The 24,203-nt window shown below is 55.9% G+C and overlaps 1 long non-coding RNA gene across 2 annotated transcripts; it reads right to left on the bottom strand.

The window, feature by feature from the left end:
* Positions 1-2,413: 2,413 nt before the first annotated feature.
* Positions 2,414-22,779, bottom strand: LOC120389005. Of its 2 annotated transcripts, none has more exons than XR_005590705.1 (5): positions 22,655-22,779; positions 21,497-21,645; positions 9,156-9,357; positions 6,941-7,092; positions 2,414-6,067 (listed from the first exon to the last, which is right to left on the bottom strand). It is a non-coding gene; the product is annotated as an uncharacterized LOC120389005 (long non-coding RNA). The 2 variants fall into 2 exon arrangements; XR_005590706.1 differs by having other exon boundaries at positions 21,497-21,640; positions 22,655-22,773.
* Positions 22,780-24,203: the final 1,424 nt, after the last annotated feature.

Here is a 24,203-nt window from a genome sequence, read left to right as displayed (position 1 = left end):
ATGGGGAGGAGGTGACCAGCCCTCTGTGGAGAAAGAAGTGGTTCAGGACTATTTAGAAAAACTGGACAAGCACAAGTCCATGGGGCCGGATGCTCTTCATCCGAGGGTGCTAAAGGAGTTGGCGGATGTGATTGCAGAGCCACTGGGCCATTATCTTTGAAAACTCATGGTGATCGGAGGAGGTCCTGGATGACTGGAAAAAGGCTAATGTAGTGCCCATCTTTAAACAGGGAAGACGGAGGATTCGGGGAACTACAGGCCAGTCAGCCTCACCTCAGTCCCTGGAAAAATCATGGAGCAGGTCCTCAAGGAATCAATTCTGAAGCTCTTAGAGGAGAGGAAAGTGATTAGGAACAGTCAGCATGGATTCACCAAGGGCAAGTCATGCCTGACTAACCTAATTGCCTTCTATGAGGAGATAACTGGCTCTGGACGAGGGGAAAGCAGTGGATGTGTTATTCCTTGACTTTAGCAAAGCTTTTGATACGGTCTCCCACCGTATTCTCGCCAGCAAGTTAAAGAAGTATGGGCTGGATGAATGGACTATAAGGTGGATAGAAAGCTGGCTAGATCGTTGGGTTCAACAGGTAGTGATCAACGGCTCCATGTCTAGTTGGCAGCCGGTTTCAAGCGGAGAGCCCCAAGGGTCGGTCCTGGGGCCGGTTTTGTTCAATACCTTCATTAATGATCTGGAGGATGGCGTGGACTGCACCCTCAGCAAGTTTGCAGATGACACTAAACTTGGAGGAGTGGTAGATACGCTGGAGGATAGGGATAGGATACAGAGGGACCTAGACAAATTAGAGGATTGGGCCAAAAGAAACCTGATAAGGTTCAACAAGGACAAGTGCAGAGTCCTGCACTTAGGACAGAAGAATCCCATGCACTGCTACAGACTAGGGACTGAATGGCTAGGCAGCAGTTCTGCAGAAAAGGACCTGGGGTTACAGTGGACAAGAAGTTGGATATGAGTCAACAGTGTGCCCTTGTTGCCAAGAAGGCTAACGGCATTTTGGACTGTATAAGTAAGGGCATTGCCAGCAGATTGAGGGACGTGATCATTCCCCTCTATTCGACATTGGTGAGGTCTCATCTGGAGTACTGTGTCCAGTTTTGGGCCCCACACTACAAGAAGGATGTGGAAAAATTGGAAAGAGTCCAGCGAAGGGCAACAAAAATGATTAGGGGGCTGGAGCACATGACTTATGAGGAGAGGCTGAGGGAACTGGGATTATTTAGTCTGCAGAAGAGAAGAATGAGGGGGGATTTGATAGCTGCTTTCAACTACCTGAAAGCGGGTTCCAAAGAGGATGGATCTAGGCTGTTCTCAGTGGTAGAAGATGACAGAACAAGGAGTAATGGTCTCAAGTTGCAGTGAGGGAGGTCTTGGTTGGATATTAGGAAAAACTATTTCACTAGGAGGGTGGTGAAGCACTGGAATGGGTTCCCTAGGGAGGTGGTGGAATCTCCTTCCTTAGAGGTTTTTACGGTCCGGCTTGACAAAGCCCTGGCTGGGATGATTTAGCTGGGGATTGGTCCTTCTTTGAGCAGGGGGTTGGACTAGATACCTCCTGAGGTCTCTTCCAACCCTGATATTCTATGACCTTTGACCTCGGAAGGGGTTCGTTCCTGCATTTGACTGTGTGACTTAGCTGGAGGGGTGAGCCACCAAAGACCCACCTGATGCGGTTCACAGCCGACAGGGGGCGCTCACAAGAGGTGTGTCCCCCACCACAGGGTCCCATTCGGAATCTGAGTCCTGAGCCCTCACCCATATGATGGCCAGACCCCTTGCCCTGTACTCTGGTCAGAACCCCACTGATTCAGGGGAAAACCAGAGAAGGCTGCCCCTCCTCCAAGCCTCTGTGATGTCACTGTCTCACCCCTGTATCTTGACCGAATTGGCACTCGGTGGGCCTGGTGCTAGTGGAAGCCAAGCTTTTTGGGGTTTCAGATTGTCACCAAAATGCAGAGAAATGCCATTGAGTTGAGTGTATGTCCTCACCCCACACTCTGCATGGCCAATTGTGCGAACTCCGGCTATTCTTGATAGCCATATACATGTCCAATCCCTTTTTGAATGGCTCTCCCCTAACGAGCTACCTGCTTCTCTCGCTAATATCACTTCCTTACCCCCACCCCGGATGATCATCTGCTAGCCCTGGAGATCTTCACCCCACAATCCTCCCAGCTTGCAACACCTTCCCCTACACAAACATACACACCCTGCATGCAGTTCAGCTCCCTATGCCCCTCCCTTTGCAAACCAGAGAGAGAGACTTCATTTGGGAAGCCCTGCTCTCTCCTGGACGGCCCTCCCACCGTGGCTACACTCCCTCTGACCAAAGAAACCACACGCTGCACGGGGGTTCACAGGAAAATACTCACAATTTATTACCCACACAAGTCCCCAGGTGGGAGCAGCTCGGGACTCTCCCAGAGACGCACGCTGCTCCCTTAAAAAAAGAACCCCCATGTTCACTGCACTCCCCGCCCCATCTCAATTCCTGACAGCAACCAAGTCAAAACCAATGAGATCTGAGGGTTTGGGCGCTGGGGGCATGTGCCCATCTGAAATTTCCCTTTGGAAATCCCAGTCCTCAGACCTTCCTCCCAGCCCCAATCCCTGGTCGCAAGTGTCCACCACAAACTAGTCTCCACATTCACTCTGTTCCCAGCTGTGCTCAGACGCTCCAGGAAGCAGCATGTACACACTATACACATCCGACACACACCCACACATACACATTACACAGACATTAAATCCAGGAAACCTCTTGTTTACGTGTTAGGAATGATGCTAAATCCAGTATCCTTTTACAAGCATTATTTAGCCGTGGGGGGCCAGAGTCTGGTCTCCTTTTCACTGGTGTAAAATTGGAATAACTCCATTCACTGCAATGGATTTACTCCAGATTTATCCTGGTAGTCACTGAGATCAGAATCTAGGCCTGAGCCTTCCAGCAATATCTTGGCAGATGGACGTTTTGCAAATTCAGCGTAGGATCAGTGCTTAGAAAAATCAGATTGGTCCTGAAACCATTTGTATTGGTCCCATCAACAAAGCACGTTTGTAACGGTCATTCCAGTGTGATTTTAGCAGCTGGTATTTCAAGTTCGAGGTTGACGCTTTATCCCCTTGGAAATCTGAGATTCCCAAGCTTCCACTCCAGAGGCCAGGCAGCATCAGTTTCTGTCTCAAGTAGTTCTTGAGATGGCAGCTACCAAAACACATTGGAATTCAAGTGTGCGGAGAGGGGAGTGGGAAGCAAGGTGGTTATCGGAGTGATGAGATTTTAAAAGAGCTGATAAAATGGCCTTTGATGATTAGAAATTAGTGCTTTATACCCCTGGAAAGCTGAGAATACCAGCTTTTTTAATGGCAGGAAGTGTCTGTTTGTCCCCTAGGTAGTTTGTGAGAAATGAATTTCTTAAGTCTCTGTCAAGCCTTTCGGAGTTGTTCTGTGTATCAATGGAGCTGTAGTGTTTTGGTTTTTGTTTTTTAAATGCCCAACACTGGGTGTAGCAAGTATCTTGGACCAGTGATATATTCATTCCCATCTGTAACCAGGGTCGGGTTGTATTTTTGGGTGCATGTGATCTTTTTGTGTAGGACTTTGAGCTCCTCCAATGGAAGGTGCTGGAGAATGGCAAAGGGCCGGTATTACTGTGCAGCACAAAGTCCTTCCAGGTTTATTAGAAGCATCTTGTTCCTCGCGACACCCATGTGTTTCTGCATCCCAGCTGTATTGTGATGACCCTAGTCCTGCCTGGGCACAGAGCTCTACCCTGATTCCACAGCTGGGAGACCAGAGCCCCTGCACGGCTCAGTCCTCTCCCAGCAGGAACTTCCCAGTGCCAAGGCAGGAGATACCATGCTGGAGACCTGGCCTTAGAAAGAGTGACAGATGAGGAAGGAGTGTCCTGCACATCAGTTTGCTGGGTCTGGTAGCCCAGGAGGTTCAATAAGAAACCTGGGCAGCAGTTCTGCATTCTCAGAGACTGAGGTCAGCCTCAGACTCCTTGGCCTTTGCACTGGCAGAAGGTGAAAGGCCAGCAAAGGCGATGCTCCCAGCCCCCAGGGAAAGGACAACAATCCAAAAGGGCCTCTCTCGTCCCCTGAGCACCCAAACCAGAGATCATGGCTGGAGGCAACCATGGAGGGGCTGGCAGCACAGGCAGAGGGTGCCCACTTAAAGGAGGAGTTAGGGAGCCCAGGGACACAAGTGGGAGGGGAAAGCCTGAATCTAAACTAATTCCTTTGAGGGAATCATTGCAGAGCCCTCCCATGCCTATGGCTATTCTCCTGGCTCCTGTGTGCCCAAGGCTGGACGCGAGGCCAGTGGCAGTGAGTCCTCATGGATGCATAGTGCTTGTCTCCCTCCAGCGAGCCAGGTGGCCACAGGCAGTGCTGGGGAGAAAGCCAGCACGAGCCCTCATGCAGCCTGGGGCACGGCCCATTGCACACCCGATCTTCAGGGCTGGGAGTGTCTCCGCTGTGTCTGCACAGTGCCCAGCCCAGTGGGGCCTTGGGCCCATGACAGGGGCTTCTAGGCACCACTGCAATACAAACAACAGGAACAGTAAGAGAGGCCATGTGGAGCAGGACACCAGGGCTCTCTGTCCCAGAGCTCCCCTCTGGAGGGGACCATTGCAAGAGGGCAGGAGGGAGCCCTCTATCAATCCAGAACCCTGCCCCATGTGGCCACGGCAGCATTCACTGAAGTGCCACAGTATATCTGAGCCAAACCACTAGGTTTCCTCCTCTCGGGGGCAGGGAGGATCCAGGCACGGTGGGGGGGTCCCTCTACGCCTGTAGTGAAAAGCAAACATTAAATCCCCCCTAAAACCTGAGTAGCGCCTTGTACCGCCTGCAGATCGTTCCCTGCCATCCTGGCCGGTAAGGGATGGGAATTTGGGGCTGTGTAACGCACCAATCTCCCTGCAGAGGGCAGTGTGCTGCCAGTTAGACAACGCCTGTGGTTAGGCAGCAAAACCCTAGGCCCGAGGTTCTCTGCTGTGGTGTAGGGCGGCCCCCTCTGGGGTTTGCTGTGAAACCCACTGACGCCCCTTCTCAGTTCTTCGTCCTGAGGGCTGGGTGCTCCTGATTAGCTCAGGCGGCAGCCATGGCTGGGGGCTCCTGAAGGCCAGTGGTGGGGGAGGTAGCTGTGCACAGTATGCCCACAACTGGGGCAAGGGTGCTGCTGGGGAGGGGGGGGGGTCCAGGCAAGCCCGGGGGGCTAAGCTCCGTGGATTGGCATCACTTACGCCCCGGTGTGGGCTGCTGGCTGCTTTGAGACTTTGGTGAAACTGCCAAACGTCCTCCCCTTTGGTTGGCAAGCTCCTAAAGGGAGCCAGGGCTCCAGGTACCTTTATCCCGCAAGTCGCAGGGGTCACACTGGGTCCCGGCATAAGCAGGACCCAGCCTGGGAAGGGATTCGCTTCTGTTTGCCAGACAAGGGCTTCACCTTTGGGTGCCAGAGAGGAGAATATGCTACGGCCCCCACTGCGCCATTTGCCCCAGACTTGTCAGAAGGCCTGAATAAGGATACTGGATCATCTATCACAAAAGAAAAGACAAGGAAATTGTGCCCCAGAACATCACAGTGAACAAACGTACTCAGCTAAGAACAACCCTTGGTTGCTCGTCACGATCCTAGCACGGAGACATCGCGGGCGGCAGCTGTTCGGGTGTGAAGATGAGGAAATACCCCCAATCAAACACCCTTGGTTCCTAAGTCGTGTCCTTAAATGCCACCAAAGAAACGTTTCCCCGCAGGGGTTTTCCCCAGCTTTGCCAAACGCGTGGTTGCTTATTCCCCCTTGGAGGTTCCTCTACGCCCCTGCTCCAAGGAACACAAGATGTTCTTGCTGCATAGCACCAAGGAAAACCCAGCAAACTCCAGGCCCCACCAGTCAAGCAGGGTTGATGCTCAACAGTCTCTCCTTTCCCTGCTGGTCAGAAGTGCATCCCAGGGGAGGTGTTAAGACGTATCCTTCAGCTCTGGGCTTTGGGGCTGCTGCGGGGGCACCTCTGTGGAGGGGGACTGCATTTCTTGGGATCTGTCTGTGGAGAGAGCAAGGGAGGCAAGTGCAGTGAAAAGCCCTGGAAAGCACAATTCTCAGTCCACAAACGGGTACAGCACCGTCCTCCCCGCTCCCTCCAGCCCCCAGCCAGCCCCAATACTCCCAGCCAGTGCCACTCCCCCAGCACTTCTGCCCACAGACAGCCCCATTCCCTCCAGATCTCCTGTCCCTGGGTGGCCCCCAGCCCATAGACAGCCCCAGCAGTCCCGCGATATCCTTGTCCCGGGCCAGCCCCCGGGTCGCCCAGCCCTCAGCCCTTGCCCAGAAGGGACTATCTCCTTGGCTTATTCAGAGACTGCCAAGGATGCCCAACGTGTTGTTCAAGGCAGCCATGTCATAGTGACCACAGCCGCGAAGGAACTAGCCATCAGGCAAGGCTCCCCTGGCGCTGGAGCAGGGCGAGGCGAGCTAGGCAAAGGCTGGCTGTGTGCTCTGGCAGGGCACCCGTGTGCCATGGCGCTGCTCAGCGTGTCAGCTCTTTAGGACAGGGAGCATCTGTCCGTTCTGCATCTGTACAGCACCTAGCGCCATGTGGCCTGGTCTGTGACTAGGGCTCCCAAGCACTATGGTACCACAAGCAATAAATAACGATACTCACACTAGAGAGATGCCTATCACAATAATGACACATAACAATCCCCATTGTTCCAGATGGGGAATTAGAGGTGCTGAGAGGAAGTGACGAGTCAGGTCCCTGCTGTGACCACTAGTCCACGCTCCTAGGCAGTGTGACCCTTCTGCAGGGCACATCTCCCCTCTGTCTCCAGTGGCCCAGTGGCCACAGGACCAGATTCCCTGGGGGACACAGGGCAGGGCCCATCAGGCAGGGCCAGACCTGCTGTCTGGTACATACCTGAGCTTAGAGACATTTCAGCTAATTTCAGAGGCAGGTCGGAGGGGCTGACGCCGGCCGGCGAGCCCAGGATGTCAGGGAGGGCGTTCCTGCGGCCAGTCCTCCCAGAGGATGCAAAGTCCAGCACAGGCTCCACCTCAGTCATGCTTCCCCTAGAAGGCACACCCAGGTCAGGCTAGAATCTCCTGCTTCCCCATCCCACCCTAGGGGCCTGAGTGGGGAGCTCGGACCCTTTGGATCAGAGCACACGGGGGGAGAAGGACTCAAACCAAGATGGAGGCAGAGAAATCCTCTGTCTTCGCCACACCCCCATGCCTAGGGTGGCCACCTGGCTGGGTTTGGTATGGCCTAGCTGGTTGCCAAGGAAAAGATGTAGCATGCCGGCTTTTGTCCCTCCCAGTGAGATGTGCACACAGCACTTTGTAACTGCCACGCGCGTCACATCTGCGAGTGCGGCCGGACTAGACCCTGTGCCCATTGGCCCCATTCTATGCTACACTGAACCTGGGTTGTGAGCCTCTTGGGGGCAGGGAACATACTGTTACTTTAATCTGCACCACCACGGCCTCAGCTTCTGTAGAAATCCTGTGCATCGGGGTGGGGTTTTAAACACCCGGGTCCTCTTGGGGCTGCTGCGAGGGGGGAGGAGCAGGGTGGGGCAGGCAGGGGCTCCTGGGAGGGGACAGTACGGGGCGTCCTTCAGCTGGCAATTCCCCCAGCACCAGGCCTTGGCCCATCCAGGCCGTTTGTCTGTGACACTCACTCGCTGGCCTGGGAATGACTCCGGGAAGCGGGAGCTGGAGGGCAGGGGCAGTGGGGGGCAGTGACAGCAGCCATGGGGGCTGGCATCAGGGGAGCTCCAGAGGCAGGAGCTGGGGTATCTATACCTTGAACTAAAGAGCCTGGCTCTGTAGCTGGGGCGACAACAGGTTCACCTCCTCCATGACTCAGTACAGGAGGGGGACCGGCCTGGACGGTGGGTAACCTGGGCTTCTGATCTCTCCTGGTGGGGTACAGACTTGGGTTTCTCCCTACGCCATTTCCTGTCCTCAGGCACTTCACGGGACTTTGGTGCTAGTAGGGCTGCCACCCGGATGGTTTTTCTCGTGACTTGCCCGTTTCCCGTCAGAACAAAGTAACATGCCAGTGTTTTTGCTGGGTGATCTTAGCTACTGGCCACACACGGCCACAGGTGCTGGAACTAGGGGTGCTGGAGGTGCTGCCACACTTCCTGGCCTGAAGTGGTTTCCAGGGTCTCCAGTTTGGTTCAATGGCTCTCAGCACGTGCCAGCCCTGCTACGCACGGCATGGCTGGGAGTGTGCTGCAGCCGTCCCACTGGCACCCAGGCCCTGCTCTGCCTGCCTGCAGCAGCCATCAGCTGTTCGGGAACCCGAGCCCTAGTCCTGCCCCAAATCCCCCCAAGTCTCATGTAGCCCCTCCCCATGGTTCCCCCCAGTCCTGGGACCTGGCCCCACCCACAGACCAATCCCTACTCCCCTGGGTCCTGGACCTGCCTCCCCTGGGATGTGGCCCCTCCCTCCTGGACCTGGCCCCACCCACAGAGCAGCTGGTTTTTCTGTGCCTCGGAGGTGACAGCCCTAGGACTCAGGGGGGGTGTGGGTGCTCTGGGGGCAGGGATGGCAGGGAGCAGTCCAAGCTTCCCCCATGTGCCCTGACCAAGTGTCTGATCCCTGGTAGGGGAAGAGGGCAGTTCAGTCTCCTTGGCCCAGCCACTCCTCGGCCTCTCTGCTCAGCTGCCCAACAAGGGGCCCAGCGAGTGCCAGTGGGAGCTGGTTTCTCGGACGGGGCCTCCTGCTCACAAGGCACTGGGCCGGCCCAGCTTGGCCTGGGACTTTGCTGTTTGGGTTTGGTGGGGCTGAAGGTTCTCGTGGGGCACGCAGGGCCGCCAGGTGGGGAGTGGCCGGGTCAGGGTTTACCGGGGCTCCTGGGCACCATGTGTGCACGCAGTCAGCTGCAGAGCAACCTTGTTTGCGCTGTTGAAAAGGGCAATGGGAACAGGGCACCCACTGAGCCAGGCTTCGTCTCCCCTCTGGTTCTGCACCCTGCAGGTTTCCCTTGTGGGGAATCACAGCCTCCGGCTGACCATCTCCAGGGACCTGCCATTGCCAGCAGCCCTGGCTCTGTCCTAGCACATTGTAAGTGGGTGACACTCAGCCAAGCCCAGAGGGAACAGGAGCAGAGGTGCAGCCTTACCTGCAGCCTTCCAAAAGGGGCTGGCTCTGGCTCTCCGAGTTCCCAGGGGCCCCGCTTGCCTGGGGTAGGCTCCCTGGGGTGGGGTCTCCCCCTCCAGACGTCCTCCAGCCTGGGGAGCGATTTCACCAAGAGAATCTGGGGCTCAGACTGGGGCTCGGTCCCAGCGTGACTGGCCTTTGCCCACAGAGCGACGCAGCACGGCCTGTGCAAAGAGAGAGCGAACCCCTCAGAGCCGTCCTGGGGATGCCCACATGCAGCCCAGCGGCCGCTCCCAGACAGAGCTGCCCCAATGTCCTCCACGATGAACTCCCCTGGCTCCCGCAGCCTGGCCTCTCTCCACCACACTCCACATTCAGGGGGCGAGAGAAGACTATTTCCTAGCGGCGAACAGAGAATCCCTTTCTGTCTTGCCCCACTGCCCCTCTCCTCTCCCCTCCCACTCAGGAGCAGGGCTCTCTGGGAGGGGCATGGGAGACTGTGAACACTCTGTGTCGGGGAGAGACGGGCGCTGGCTTGGGCTAAGTGTGCCAGCCAGCACGTATACTGGCAGTCAAAATGGATTCAGACAACGTGGATCTCCTATCGCCCCCTGCTGGGGAGAGGGGCTGCATCTTCGTTGCTCTGCTCCTTGAGTGGTCACCGACGCCAGCGCAAAGTGCGTGTAAAAGGCTGCCAGCTGGGAACGGTGCTGTTTTTGCACAGTGTAAATGACACACAAGGTGCAGGGTGATGGAGACTCCAGTCCTGAGTGGGATGTGCGGGATGCCAAGCACCCCACTTCACATGCCATATAAGAGCCTAGTACTGATCCCTGCAATATAAACTCTACTCCCCCCGCCCAGCCCTTTGGCAAGCATGAAGTGGGCTCTGCCCAAATGGGCATTGGGTGCTAGCCACAGTGGGTTGATTTCTGTTCCCCGCAGGGGCGGTGCTGAGGGGGGACCCTGCAGCCACCCCTCCCAGCACACAGTTCAAACGTTAGGCATTAGTAAGGGTGGCTTGGTACGGCATCACCACCCTCACTTCTGTGCTGCTGCGGGCGGTGGAGCTGCCTTCAGAGCCGGGTGGCTGGAGATGGGCGGCTGCGGGCTCGGTTCCCAGCTCTGAAGGCAGCGCTGCCACCAGCAGCAGCACGGCAGTAAGGGAGGCACGTCGAGCACAGGAAGGGGTGGGAATCACAACAAACAAGGGAGGAAGCATGCAGGGAGCGAGACGGCAGGGGGGAGTGTGCATAAGGAAGGGGATCACAGATGGGGCAGGGGGACTCACTGATGGGGAGGGGGGAGCATGCATGGGAGAGGAGGATCACAGATGGGGAGGTGGGGCTTGGTTGGGGCGGGGGTCACAGAACAAGGGAAGAGGAACATGCATGGGGAAGGGATCTCAGCGGGGGGCGGCTGCATTGGGGAGGGGGGATCCCCGAGGGGGGAATGGTTAGAGGAAGGGGGCATGGATGAGGGGCACAGAGCCCCGAACAGAGGAACTGTAGGTGCGGGAGGAGTCCCAGACCGTGCGAGGAGGGGACTGACACACGGTGGAGCTATAATGTGCAGCCTGGTGTGGGGCACTGCACGCCGTGGGGGTGGCACAGGGACGGGGACCCACAGCCAAGTTGGGAGCACAGGGGATGCTGCTGCTGTGAGCGAGGCAGGCAGGCACCAGAGGACCCTGCAATGGGTCTGGCTGTCCGAGGGCTGCTAGCGGTGGGCTCACCAGGCACTGAGCAGAGCTAGGCCATGGGGTGGCGGGCAATGTGAGGGGTGCGGGGGTGACCTCAAGCCGCAGGCCGGAGCCCAGGTGGCTCCAGGGCCCTTCCCACAAAGAGGCAGTGAGGGGTCAGAGCCCTCCTGCTCCTCCCAGGCCCTGTGTGGGGGCAGGCGAGCCTCAGTGCTCCTGTATGTGCCCACAAGATGTATAGTGCAGCCCCCCCCGCAATTTTCTCTCTAGCCCACCTCAGCCCCCCACTGGGAAGAGTCTGGCACCGCCCCTGGTTCCCCATCCCCTAAATCCATTCAGAACCGCAGCACCCCAGACACTGATCACGGCACAGTTTTACCGCGACAGCCTCACGCATGGGCACAGGCTGGGCCACCGAGCCCCGAACTCACAGTGCCCCAGCACCCTGGGTGTTAAATGAAATCCAGAGGGAGGCTCCTCCTGGGAGCGCGTTGAGGCCCGGAGCGTTGTTTCCGTATGTGTGTGTGGTGTCTAGCACAACGGGCCCTGATCCCTACCGGGGGCATCTCGCCACCCCACCAGGCAAATAACAAAGTGGGGCTCAAAACTCCCCGAGACAAAGCTAATCGCAGGGAGCTGCACCACCCACCAGCTAACTGCCTCCCTTCACAGCCCCCCGCCATGGCCTCAGCAGTAGCTCAGCTAACCTAATAGGGGGCGGGTCCACATGCAGCATCTAGACCCTATTCCTGCAATATGCTGAGCGCATGAGACACTAACCACAGGATCAGGCCTTTGCAGGATCAGGCCCTTACTGAACTAGTAACTTCAAAACCCTGGGAGAACCAGAGAGTGACAGCAAGGGCCAGCGAGGGATGGGACAGACGGAGAACTCGAGGCAGCTGGAAGGACAGAGAAAACGACGGCTAATGCCTGGGAGGAAGGGTGGTGCAGATACGACTGTGTGGCTCCTATTGCAATCATGGGCATAAATGCAGCGGATTGGGAACCCCTAGGAAGGAAGGGGTGCGGGGGTGGGTGGGACAGACAGACAGACGCGCCCTGCCTCGCTGGAGGCAGAGCTTTTCGATCAATTGCCCGTCACTCTAACATGCCAAAACTTCCCCTTCAGCGCCTGGGAGACAGTCAAAGAGCATGAGGCTGCTAATTCACTGAGTGCTTTCTGGGCAGCGGGCGCTGGCTGCTGCTCCCCGGGCCGGGGATGGAAATATCACCATGGGCGTTTCTGCACGACAGCATTAATCTGCCCAGCTGCAAGCGCCCCGAGCAATACGGCGCAGCAGGACAGGCCTTTCTGTCGTAGGCCCAATGTCTAGGGAAAGGAGAGACGGGTCTGTGTTATTCCGGCTCCCCGCACCAATAATGCTAATCAGAGCCAGCCCGACGCACTGCTCTGCCAGCTCTTGCCCGCCCCTTTCTCCAGGCAGGAGCCTGAGGGTACGTCTACACTGCGGCTGGCCCGGGCTGATTCAGGCGCACAGGCTAAGGGGCTGTTTAACTGTGGGGAAGGTCTTCAGGCTCAGGCTGCAGTCCGAGCGCTGGGGCCCTCCCCACTCAGGGTCCTAGAGCCAAGGCTCCAGCCCAAGCACGTCTACCCCACAATTAACCAGCCCCTTGGCCGGAGTCAGCTGGCCCGGGCCAGCCGTGAGTGTCTAATCTCAGTGTAGGTCAGGGGTTGGCCACCTCTGGCACGTGGCTCGCTAGGGTAAGCAACCTGGCGGGCCGGACCAGTTTGTTTACGGCCACTCGCGGCTCCCAGTGGTTGCGGTTCACAGTCCCAGGCCAATGGGGGCGGCGGGAAGCGGCCTGGGCAAGGGATGTGCTGGCTGCGGCTTCCTGCCTCCCCCGTTGGCCTGGGACGGCGAACCGCGGCCAGTGGGAGCCGCGATCGGCCGAACCTGCCGACGCGGCAGATAAACAAACTGGCCTGGCCCACCAGGGTGCTTACCCTGGCGAGCCACGTGCCAGAGGTTGCCGATCCCCGGTGTAGATGTACCCAGAGAGTCACACAGTTTAATCCCCGAAGGGCACCAGATCGTCCAGCCGTACCTCCTGTATATCACCGGCCACCACCACACTGTACCCAACAACCGAAACCAGACCAAAGCGCCACAGCCACAGGAGGGCATGATACTTTCCTCTCCTGTTCTGATTGCAGGCCATGCCGCTGGCTGGCTCCCGCCTGGAACGCAGGTCATGACCCAGCCAGTGGGCATGCTGACGGGACAGCAAGGCAGGGCCATGTCGCCTGGTGGCCACCAGAGAGTGCAGGGAGCCAGCCTTCACCCAGACCCCACATTGTAAAGTCAGAGGCTCTTGAGCACAGACGACTACTTGGGAGAGTGGGGGGAGATTTCTCAATGTGACCTGGACCATTCAGAGCTGCTGGTGCATAAGAAAGGTATCCAGGCCCCTCCAGCACCTCCCATCTGAAGGTCTCAAAGCACCACGTAAACATTCCTGAATGAGAGTCTCCCAGCACCGCCACAAGGTCAGGGAGGGCTCCTCTCCCCGTGTTACAGCTGCGGGGTCTGAGGGCAAGATCCACTCACCTGCCTTTCCAGGTACCAAAGGGCATCTGTAGGAAATAACACAGCCCCAGGCCTGTACGGGATAGCAGCAGCCCACACGGGCCAAACCCACTCTCAGTTTCACAGCATTGGACCCTTTGTGTGGTTGCTGCTCGGAAGCTGGCTCTGATCGGGTATTGGGTGCCGGACCCTGACAATGGAGGGGAGTCTGCAACCACCTCATGCCAAGCACCTTTGCTTTCCTCCAAATCCCTCCTCTTAGCAGCCCCTGTAGCATCAGGGAGATTGCGATAGGGCAGAGGATGAGGCTGACGGCAAACAATGTTCAAACTTTCCATCTCCGTGCTATGAAGTGCTATATTTAGAACTACCACTAGACTCACATGGGGCCAAATGTTTCTCTGAGGCTAGGTCGACACTACGAGCTAGGCATGTGCCTCCCAGCTCACGCAGACACGCGCGTGAGCAGCCATGCTAAAAATAGCGGACCAGCGACAGCAGCAGCGGCGTGGACTAGCCGGCCCAAGTACATACCCATGGGGTGCAGGCAGCTTCGTACTCCCAGCAGCTTGCAGCTGTGCAGCTGTCTGTGCTACTGCAGAACCTTCCCCACGTCCTCGGGTCCTGCTACCGGACCTTGGGACACAACACGGCTGCCAGCGGGCGAGTCACAGCCCCAATCCATGGGGACGAAAGCTGTGAACACCAACTTCGGTCCCTGAAGCGCTGCCTCTGGACACGCACGGAGGGCAGCTCTGCTGAGTGAGAAGGGGCCAGTGCAGCTCACTGCTCCTTCTCCATTGTCTTTAAAAACCATTGCAGGGAGGTGGTTTGTTTGGGGCATCCAAGAGACTGTTGGAAAGTGTCTTTCCTGGTACCATCAGTCCCCCAAGTTCCCAAATCATACGCCAGGCCCCACAAGCATGAGAATGGATTACAAAGTAATTGTGGGGTTCTTTTTCTTTGCTGTCTGGTTTTGGAGCTTTGAGGACACACTCACATCATGTTTTCAAGCTTTTCTCCACCAACGTGGGGGCTAGAAACTTCCTTTTTTAAAAAACAAAAGTTGAGCTTCTTGTGTAATCACATGACTCCAGGAGCTGGGGCTTTAAGAAATAAACCAGATATCACAAGACTTGTGATAGCATCAGGTGAATTGGCAACACTGCTTCCCGTGCCCCAGCAGAACTTATGGGACACGGCACAACAGCCTAATATAAATGGACTGTCTTTAATTCCCCAGTCTCTGCAAGGCTCTTGTGGCATTTCCCTCAAGGTACCTAGATGTCTCCAGGGGACAACGCCAACGCCATCCCTCCATCCCGGTCGTCGGTGACATTAACTGATAACTGCTCTGTCCTGAAGAGTGCAGGGACATCTCTGCATGCATGAGTGTCTCAGGAACAAAGATTCATGCAATACCCTGCTGGCCCCACATCCAGCCCCCAAGGTGCCTCCTTCTCCAGTGCCCATGCAATGAGCCCGTGGGGGCAAGGAGCTGGAACCGGCTCCTTTGCAGACTGTCTGGAGAGGATGCTCACTTCATTAGGATAAGGGGCACCATCAGCGCCATGCTGGTAATTACCCAGCGGAAGCATGAAAGAAAATGAGCCCTCTTAGAGCAGAACAGATGGTGAAATGGATAAAGGTGGCAGACTCGTTAATTTCCCATCCCCAGCCCTGCTGCCCCAGCTGCTGCTGGCACCGGGATGCCCAGCGACACGGAAGGTTTGTAGTCAGGGTGATCCTAGCTCCACACTTCCACGGGCAGTGAGAGTGCTGCAGCCCCTGCTGTTATTGTCGGGTTCCTTGTGAGAGCTGGCCTGGGCACACTGCTTTGCTACACAGGCAGTGGGCTGCCTGCTGCTTTGTGACTGCAGGGCCGTCCGTGGGCCCTGGGCTCAGACCACTGGCTGGCTGGGTTGCTCAGCAGCTTTGTGCCGCTAACACTGAGCTGAAATTGTGCAATGAACCAGTCGACTGTCCCCGCCCAGAGCCAGGCTCACTCCTCTACTGTGGGGCCTGGGGAGGTGGGACGAGGAAGTGGATGAGCAGCGGCTGACCAGGGGCATTGGTAGTTGGACTCAGGGCATAGGAGGGGACAAGGCTGTTATCTGAGGGGATGCTGGCAGGGTGTGTGAATGAGCAGCTCCGACAATGGCCCGTTTGCTGTCTGTCACTGGGTGCCTTCCACTCTTCTAGGACAAGAAGAAATCGGCTGGGTTTGCACCAAGGGAGATTTCGATTGGAGGTTAGGAAAAACGGTCTAACTTTGAGGCTAGTTCAGCAGAGGAGCGTGTGTGTGTGTGTGTGCAAGCGCGCCCCCCCAGCACAATGGGGACCCACTTCTGGGCAGGGCAGGGCAGGCCGGCTGGGCCCCCCAGAAGCATCGCTCACTCCAGACAGGAGTGCTCCCGAAGCACCCTGCCAGCCTGCTGTCACTGTGCCATCAGATGAGGAGTGGAGCAGAGAAGCAGCAGAGCCATGGACGAAAAGCACCTGGACGGGATGGGGCTGTGCACTGGGGCTTGGGCCTGGTCGACCTAGGTACATTGCTCAGGGCTGTGAAAAATGTAGACCAGCCCTGAGCCCCAGCGCACAGCCCCATCCCGTCCAGGTTCCTCAAAGTGGAGACACAGTTGGGCTGGCAGAAGAATTCTTCTGTGGACCTGGCTACTGCCTCTCGAGGGGGTGGATTTACTGCAGCGACAGGGAAAACCCCTTCTCTGTAGTAAGTGTCTACACCACAGCGGAATAGCTTCAGTGGAGCACCTGGAGTGTAGACAAACCCTCGGTCTCCTCCCAGAACTGCCTTTACAGAGTCAACACGGCCGAAGAAACTCCCCAGGCCACAGCATTTGGGAAACGAAACCTTCTGCTTTACAAGCGGACGTAAGCCTCTCAGTTTCCCCAGGGCCGCCCAGAGGTTTCAGGGGGCCTGGGGTCTTCGGCGGCGGGGGGCCTCCGCTTCGGCGGTAATTCGGCGGCGGCGGGTGCTTCCGCTCCAGGACCCGCCGCCGAAGTGCCCTGAAGACCTGCTGCAGGGGCCCCTTTTTCTCTACATAGAACCTGCTCAGGACTGGTTATTGCTCCGTTTCTGGTATAAAATGACTTGATCCTAACTGAAGACTGGCACTACATGACACTCATAGACAGACACAATAGCCAGGAGACACTTGGATGCCATTCTTCTCCATTACTCCTAGCTGTACTGGCAGAGTCAGGTAACTCAGTGTGCAGACAGGGACGATCCTGTGGTTAAGGTACTGAACTGGGACTCAGCAATGCTGAGTTCAGGTCCTGGTGCTGCCACTGACTCCTTCCTCACCCTTGTGTGACCTTGGCCAAGTCACTTAATCTCAGCCTCAGTTCCCTATGGGGATAATAATTCTGCCTTGTCTATTTAGACTGTAAACTCTGTGGGGCAGGGATTGGCACTCGCTAGGTGTATTACAGACCTAGTGCAGTGGGCCCTCTAGCTGTTACTGTCGTGGACGTAACCACTTGGGGGTGGCAGTCGGCTTTGATGCAGCCTCTGTAACTTGCTAGCTCAAACTATGGCCCTTTGTGAAATGTATCTCCGTTTCCCAAGACATCTTCTCTGCTACTGGGGGCAAGGTATGGGTTCTGCATGCCCACAGCAGGTGATGCCAAAGCCGCCTGCTTTTATTGTAGAGAAACAATGTCAATGAAAAGCCCCAGCCGTTTCAAACACCAGACTCCGACCTTGAAAACCTGAGCATGTCTTCCCAGGCACATCCCTTGCCCTTCCGAAGGCAGGAAGCCAGTCCCCATGCACACAGTCCCCTCCATACAGCCTGGTCACTCCCTACTGACCCTCGTCCCTGCAGCATCACCCTTGGGTAGCACCCTCTCTCGGCTTGCTTTATTTTTTCTTTCTTGTAGCTGTCTCTTTAAATGCAGCAGAGATAAGCAGCTGCTGTCCCAGCATGACCATATTTCAGCAGGGGGCTGCAGGCTGCATCTGCCTCCCTGCCAGCTGGCAACCTGTGTTCCCTTTTCCTTATCACTGGGGAGATGACACAGCCTCAGATTTCCCCTTTAATTTACACCCTTGTTTTCCAAAGGAAATTACATTACAGACAACGACAGTGTACAGGCAGTGTACCAGCATCACACCAACATAGCATGGACCTCCAACCGCCCGGCAGGGCTGCACTATAGGGAGACTAACAGTCCTTGCTTGGGAGACCTTCATGCTCTGCTTCTAGGACGTACGGAATAAAATAAACGTCACGCTGAGGCCTGGCGCTGCCAGAGCTCAGTGGCCCAACCCTCTGTCACTCCGCACCTCCTGTTGCCATTACAAAGGGCTGCCACCCTTCCGCTGAGGCAGCATTTCACACGCTTCACCCTGCCAGGCACAGGGCAATGGAGAATCGGGCCCACATGATCCAAGTTCTGTCCCGGAACCCCGGGACCAGATTCTGATCCAGTATGGCCAACTCCCGCACTTTGATCACGACTCTAGTGATTGGGAGCGGGGAGAGTTAACCTGTCTCATGAAAACATAATGAAAGGCCCCAACTCATAATTCTTCCCTTATTCAAAATGGCCTCCATCTCCCATTAGCAGCACGATGGCCGCCATTTCCCCACCGTCTAGCCCCATCGGAAGTGTGCCTGCCCTTAGCAAAGATGGCTGCTGCCTTCTGCTGGTTTCAGTGAGATTGACACCATGCCCACAGACCAAATGGCTGCCACTCAATGGGTCAGGGGCTGGTGGGATCCAGGGACCGTGGGGAGCAGGAGCGAAGCTGTGAAAAGGGGATGGGGAAAGTGAGGGGTATTAAGAGGCAGATTTAGGGGATGCAGGTAATAGGGGGAGGGGACCGGGGAGAGGCCAAGAGGGGTGCAAGCAGGAGCAGCGCCAGGGTTTCTGGTGCCCTAGGCAGAATTCAGGGGGCGGCATTTTGTGCGCTCCCCACGGGGCGCACGGGAGCTTCCGGTTCCGCTCCCATCGTGCCGCTGAAGAAGGACCCTCCGCTGAAATGCCGCAGGTGACAGCGGCAGTCATTGAGCTACACGTTGACAGAAGGTCCTTCTTCGGCAGCACGACGGGAGCGGAACCGGAAGTTCCCGTGCGCCCTGTGGGGAGCGCACAAAATGCCGCCCCCTGAATCCTGGCGCCCTAGGCGACCGCCTTGGGTTGCCTAATGGAAGCGCTGGCCCTGGGTGCAAGAGATGGGGGGGCAAGGAGGAGCCTGAGGGGGGTTCAGAGGATGGGGAGGCTGGAGGGTGCAGAGGGATGTGGGGGGCAGGGGGGTGGGGACAAGAGGGAGGCTTAGGGAATGTGGGGGGACGAGGCGAGGCTTGGGGTATGAGGGGGTGCATGGGAGCGGGAGGGAGGCAGATGGGGTGTGAGGGGCATGGGGAGGATCTGGGGGTTGGGAGAGGTCAAGAGCGGGGCAAGAGATTGGGGGTACAGGGGGATCTGGGGTGGCAGGGGGAAAGCTGAGGGGGGTGGGAGCTTGTGCCAGTGAGGCCAGGTGTTTGTGGGGGGACAGAGGGAAGGCCAAGAGGGGGCAGAGAGATGTGGGGGGTATAGCAGGATGCTGAGGATGTGGGGGGATACGGGGACAGGGAAGGCTGAGAGGGTGCAAATGACAGTGATGGGTGGGGATCAGATGGCAGCTCCCCCAGCTTAGGGTGCTGGTGAGGAAGGGATAGGGGGAAGGCAGTGTACCAGCATCACACCAACTCTTCGAGCTTATCTTGGGTCACAGGATTTTGATGCCTGCAGGAGGAGCTGTCGTGATCTCCTCTGATCTTGTGCTTTTCAGGGCTGGGCAGAGCTCTGTGTGAGAGCCCCTAGGACCTGCCACTGGACCAGGCCTTCACGTGTGGCCCCAGAGCAGAGAGCGGGCCTGGGGCAGACGAAGGTGAGGGAGGGGAGTTGAGGAAGTGGTGCTGTGGGACCAGAGCAGAGGAATGGGGAGTCAGGGAAGTGGTGTCATTATGTCCCAGGCCAGGGAAAAGCCAAGAAGTGAAGGAATAGCTGGCAGTTCCCCTCTCTCAGGGATGAAGACAAGGTCCGTGGCGTCTCCACCAGACCAGCCAGGGAGAGACGTGCATTTCTGTGCTCTTTAAAGGTTGCCCTTTCAACCTGAACTTCTCTCCCGAACATTGGCACAGAGATAGAGAGAGGATTGATAAAGTCAAACGACAGACTGAAAAAAAAAAAAAAACCCCTCATTTTTTTTGGGCCAATCTCATCATTTTGGGGGGTCTGCCTCCTGATTTTTGATCTCTTGAGGTTGGCAATACTGCTGATCTCACACCAGTTTTACTGCAGTGTTGCTAACTGTTTTAGTGCAGATAGTCCTGATCTAAATGGGTGTACATGGGAGCAAAATCTGGCCCTCTTTGGTTGGCAGATTCTAAATTTGGCAGAGGGAACCTTGTAGGGTTTGCGAGGTCAGTTTTGCAGTGAAACTGCATCATGCAGCCCGAGGTGACCCAAGCCAGTCCTTTCCTTCCCTGTCTACTTAGAGTTCAGCAAATATTATTTGAAGGTGATTTTCCATCCCTTACCCAGCAAATCCCTCTGCGTCAGCTGCTGGAGCCTGGGCTGGGGAAACAGTCGCTTGCGATCAGATCAGAAGCAAAGTGGGAACTGCTGTCACTTTGAACAGTGTACACAGAGCAGGTTGCCAGGGAGGGAGGGAGCCCGGCTGGCTGAGCCGGAGTTACTCATAGAGGAGAAAAGAGAAGGTCAGTAACCGGTAATCCCATTTAAATAACAATACTTGGCTGCAGAGATCTCGAAGTAACTTGCAAACAGCAGTGGATTAAGCCTTGAGACTCCCTTTGAGGCTGGTAAGTGAATAACCCCAAAAGAAGGGGAATGAGACCCAGAGAGGGGGATTTGACTGGCCCAAGGGTATAAAGGCAGCTAGTGGTAGAACTAGGAGTCCTGGCTCACAGTCCCTTGTTTAATCACTAGCCTATTTTGGCTAGAAACTTACTTTACTTGGCCAAAGAGCTACCGGTCTGGGCTGCTGCTGCTCAGCTAACGCCAACAATCATATAATGAATCCATAAATAATCAAACACGGCAAAGAGAGCGGCGATTTTCTAGTCACAAAACAATCGAGAGAGCAGGAGGAGGAACTGCCTGCTGCTATTCCTTGGTGAATGCGGGGCCTTTAAAGCTATTGCTGTGAGACCCTTTTATCCTAGCTCTTCTCTGCTCGGAGGTGTTACATAGCAAGACAGACAGTGCCTGGAAGCAGGCAGTAACTTTCCCTGCTCTTTATGCCAGGCACACCCAGCGGTCTGGGGGAGGTGCCAAGGGTTACCAGGAGAAATCTCTCGCCTCTTCTTGCTTTGCAGATATAAGAGCCAGGTGGCACTTCCCAGACAGGGTCTCAGCCACACAGAGCCAACTGTCTGGGCAGGGGTGCAGGAGGACTGGGATGGATGGAGGTGCCACTGATGTGATACAGAATGTTTAACCCCAGTTGCTTGGCTTTCGGTGTGGCCTCTGGACAATGACCCCCCCCGGCAGCCCTACAGGGCATACTACCTACAGCTCTTCCGGCTGGTGAACATGGCAGCTGGTTAACATCCAGCAGCCACGCCACACATCAGGTTGGGGCCCAATCCTGTGAGGTGCTGAGTCCTCTCAACTCCCCCGGAGCTCAGCACCCCAGGCTCTAGGAGAGGGAGTGGGAAGTATTCCCTCTCGGGGGAATTCTGGCAGGGGGGAACGAAATTTCCCAGAATTTGTTAGCACCGACTGAAGATATCGAATACAGAGCCTCTTGGCTGGCACCAGAAGGAATCCAAACAAAAGGCCCCTCCCTGCCTATTCAGCCTGGCACATGCCTGACGCCCTGCAATTAAGAAACAGCAAGAAAACAAACAGTCACTGCTACTTGGGCTGGAAACAATGAGATCCAGCCAGTCTGGGGGGATTAGGGTTAGGGTGGGAGGTGCAGAGAGAAATTTAGGCCAGGCACAAGCACAGGGAGCATGTCCCCATTATCAAGGTGACTGAATACAGAGCTGGCACCCTTCCCTGCCCTGTGCTAGCGTAATGACCCCAAAACACAGCCCTGGGCCGAGCAGACGGAAATAACCAACTCACCCAGACGTTCCCGCTTTCAGGCAGAGCTGCCCATGTGCTATGATGTTACTTTTTAAGCAATTACATCAAAGGTTCTGAAGTCCTTGAATGCTGCATCTGCCGTCTGGTCAGACAGAAATATACCGTGGGAAGCGAGCAGAGGTTCTGTCCTGGCAGGAATAAAAGTGAGCTCAGGCGTGCGAGAGAGAAGAGAGAAGGGAGGAGTCAATGATTAACCCAGGGGTTGAATCACTGCCTGGAGCAACGTGTCAGTGTCACACCTCCTTTGGAGGAACTAAAAACACTCTGCCTTGGCCTTTCAGCAGGTGCAGTAGCCAGCCACCCCCACCTAGAAGTTGTCTGACAAGCAGCCTCTAGCAGGGCAGAAAGCAGATGTGCCACACATGGATCTGAATGTCTTTCTGCTTTCCAGATGGTGTCAGTGTGCCCTTTGTTGATGGGGAAACTGAGGCACAGCAAGGCAAAGGCCCCTCAGTGGGACTCTTGTGTGTGCAACGAGCACAGGATCAGGTCCTCAGTGACTCACCCCAATGCAGACAGGAATAGATCCAGGAGCCTGGGATAAGCTAAAACACCCGGCAGTTAGACTACATGACACTTCTGGCCCCGTGATTCTATGAAAGCAGAACTGTGCCAGTGCACACAGTCAAACTGGAGAGGGCACAGTGTATGTGTGCCATGGGGCATATTGCTTACATATGTGTGTGTGCATGTATGTGCGGTACACGTGTGTCCATAGTGCACGTGTGTGTGTGTGTGGAGGTGCGCTGATGTGCATCGAAGTGCATGTGTGTGCCCAGCTGTTCACACTGGTGCTTGCCTGCCAGGTGCCAGCTCCCTTACACTAGCAGCTAGTTAATTGCTCTGGTCACCGGCTTTGCTCCACAGTGGCCGTTTAAGTTCCTTAGGCCATGTCTTCACGGCGCACCTTACAGCAGTGTCGCTGTGCCACTGCAGCTGTGCCGTTGTAAGGTGGCCGCTCTCTCCCGGTGGCAAAATTAAACCACTTCCAAAGGCTCCCGCTGACGAAGCGCTGTCCACACTGCGCTTTTCATCGCTAAAACTTATGTCATTTTGGGGGGGGCGGGGTTTCACATCCCTGAGCAACAAAAGCGTTAGTGACGAAAGTGCCAGTGTAGACAAAGCCTTAGGTTTTACCTTGCACTAAACCACTACACGGCCTTGGGGAAGTATCTGTTTTATGGCCTAGACAATAAATCCAGCCACAATCAACAAATGCCAGCCCAGGAAAGAGGCTCCATGTGCCTCTGGCCTGTATAATCCTGTCCTAGGAGTCGCCCAGCCAGGTCCAATCTCCGTGATGCTCAAACCTCCCGGTGTGACAGCACAATGGAGAGTGCAGCACAGACCTTGGGGCCCTAGGCAACCCCCAGTGTGTTTCCATAGCAACCGTTCAGGAGCAGGGCCTGGTGGCTGCTAGCGCCAAATCTGGTCCTCACACACTTGGCTTTGCACACAGATGTGCCTCTCCCTCCCCGCTGCATGGCAATGCAGAGTCCCCTGCTTAGTAGCCAAATGGCCCCTTTTGTGTGGTAAGGTGGTTGAGTGGTTAAAGCAATGGATGGCTAATCCAGTGTATAATGCACGCCTGGGTGCACGCTCTAGCTTCCTCGGCCTTTCTTGGGCTGGCTCAGTTGCCTGGAGGCTGCCTCTCATTCCGTAATCCGTCCCCACCTGCTAGGAAAGGCCCAGTTCCCTGTTAAAGGGAGGGGTGTTTGAGAACCTGTCAATAGAAGGTTCAAAGCTGGCTTTCACTGTGCTTGTTGTGATACATGTTGGCTGGCTGGGGCAGGCCAGGGTTGGACCGGGCTGGTTTGCAGTGTCTCAGTGAGCCAGTGCTTTCCTCTGGGAGCAGACAGCTTGTGCGCTGCAGTTTAAACCTTCATTAAATATATTAAGTCTCTGTTTGCTTCCAGTTGCACAGAAATTCTGCAGAATTGGAACTTGGCATAATGCAATTCGGTGGCGCTTGCTTGAGTTTGCAGACAGCCTGAACCAATAGCTCCACCGAAAGTGTGAACTTCCCCCATTCATCTCAATGGGGCAGTGACTGTGAAGCCTAATTATGCAAATGTAAATATTTCACTACTGATTAAAGCATACCAGGAAGGGGAGAGGTGAACCTAACATTACGGTAATCCACACAATCTACTGAGTGGCATCCCATTTTGGAGTGACAAGTTGGCAGAGCTTAAGGATGTTGGCAGAGCCTGGATTTGGGTGGAGCTTGAGAGAGTACCACCCCTTTTGTTTTTTCTAGTCTGACCCCCAAGACAGTGTTAAACCCAAACACTCCTACCCATCCCCTGGCTGAAACATACTTCTGGTTGGTTTACAAACCCAACCCCCTCCTTGGCATAGACCGGGTCACCAGACACCATCTACCACCAGCCCTACCCCACCCCAGATCTGGATTTGGTATGCTGGCTAACCCACAGTGGGAAAGGATCCAGCAGGCTTCTTCTAGCCCCTGATGTCAAGTATCAGAGGGTAGCCGTGTTAGTCTGTATCCACAAAAACAACGAGGAGTCCGGAGGCACCTTAAGGACTAACAGATAATATGTATTCCCTGATGGGAATTTGTCTCCATTGCAAAACCAGCTTACAACTTGTAGGACAGACAGAGGTACTCATATTAAACTCAGCACTGGAATAGCGAGGGGAGGGCGGGGTGTGGGTCAGGATT

The sequence above is a fragment of the Mauremys reevesii genome, linkage group 23, assembly GCF_016161935.1.
Source record: "Mauremys reevesii isolate NIE-2019 linkage group 23, ASM1616193v1, whole genome shotgun sequence".
Classification (NCBI taxonomy): domain Eukaryota; kingdom Metazoa; phylum Chordata; order Testudines; family Geoemydidae; genus Mauremys; species Mauremys reevesii.
Note: the sequence above shows the minus strand (reverse complement) of the source record. Positions and strands in the feature narration are given on the sequence as shown.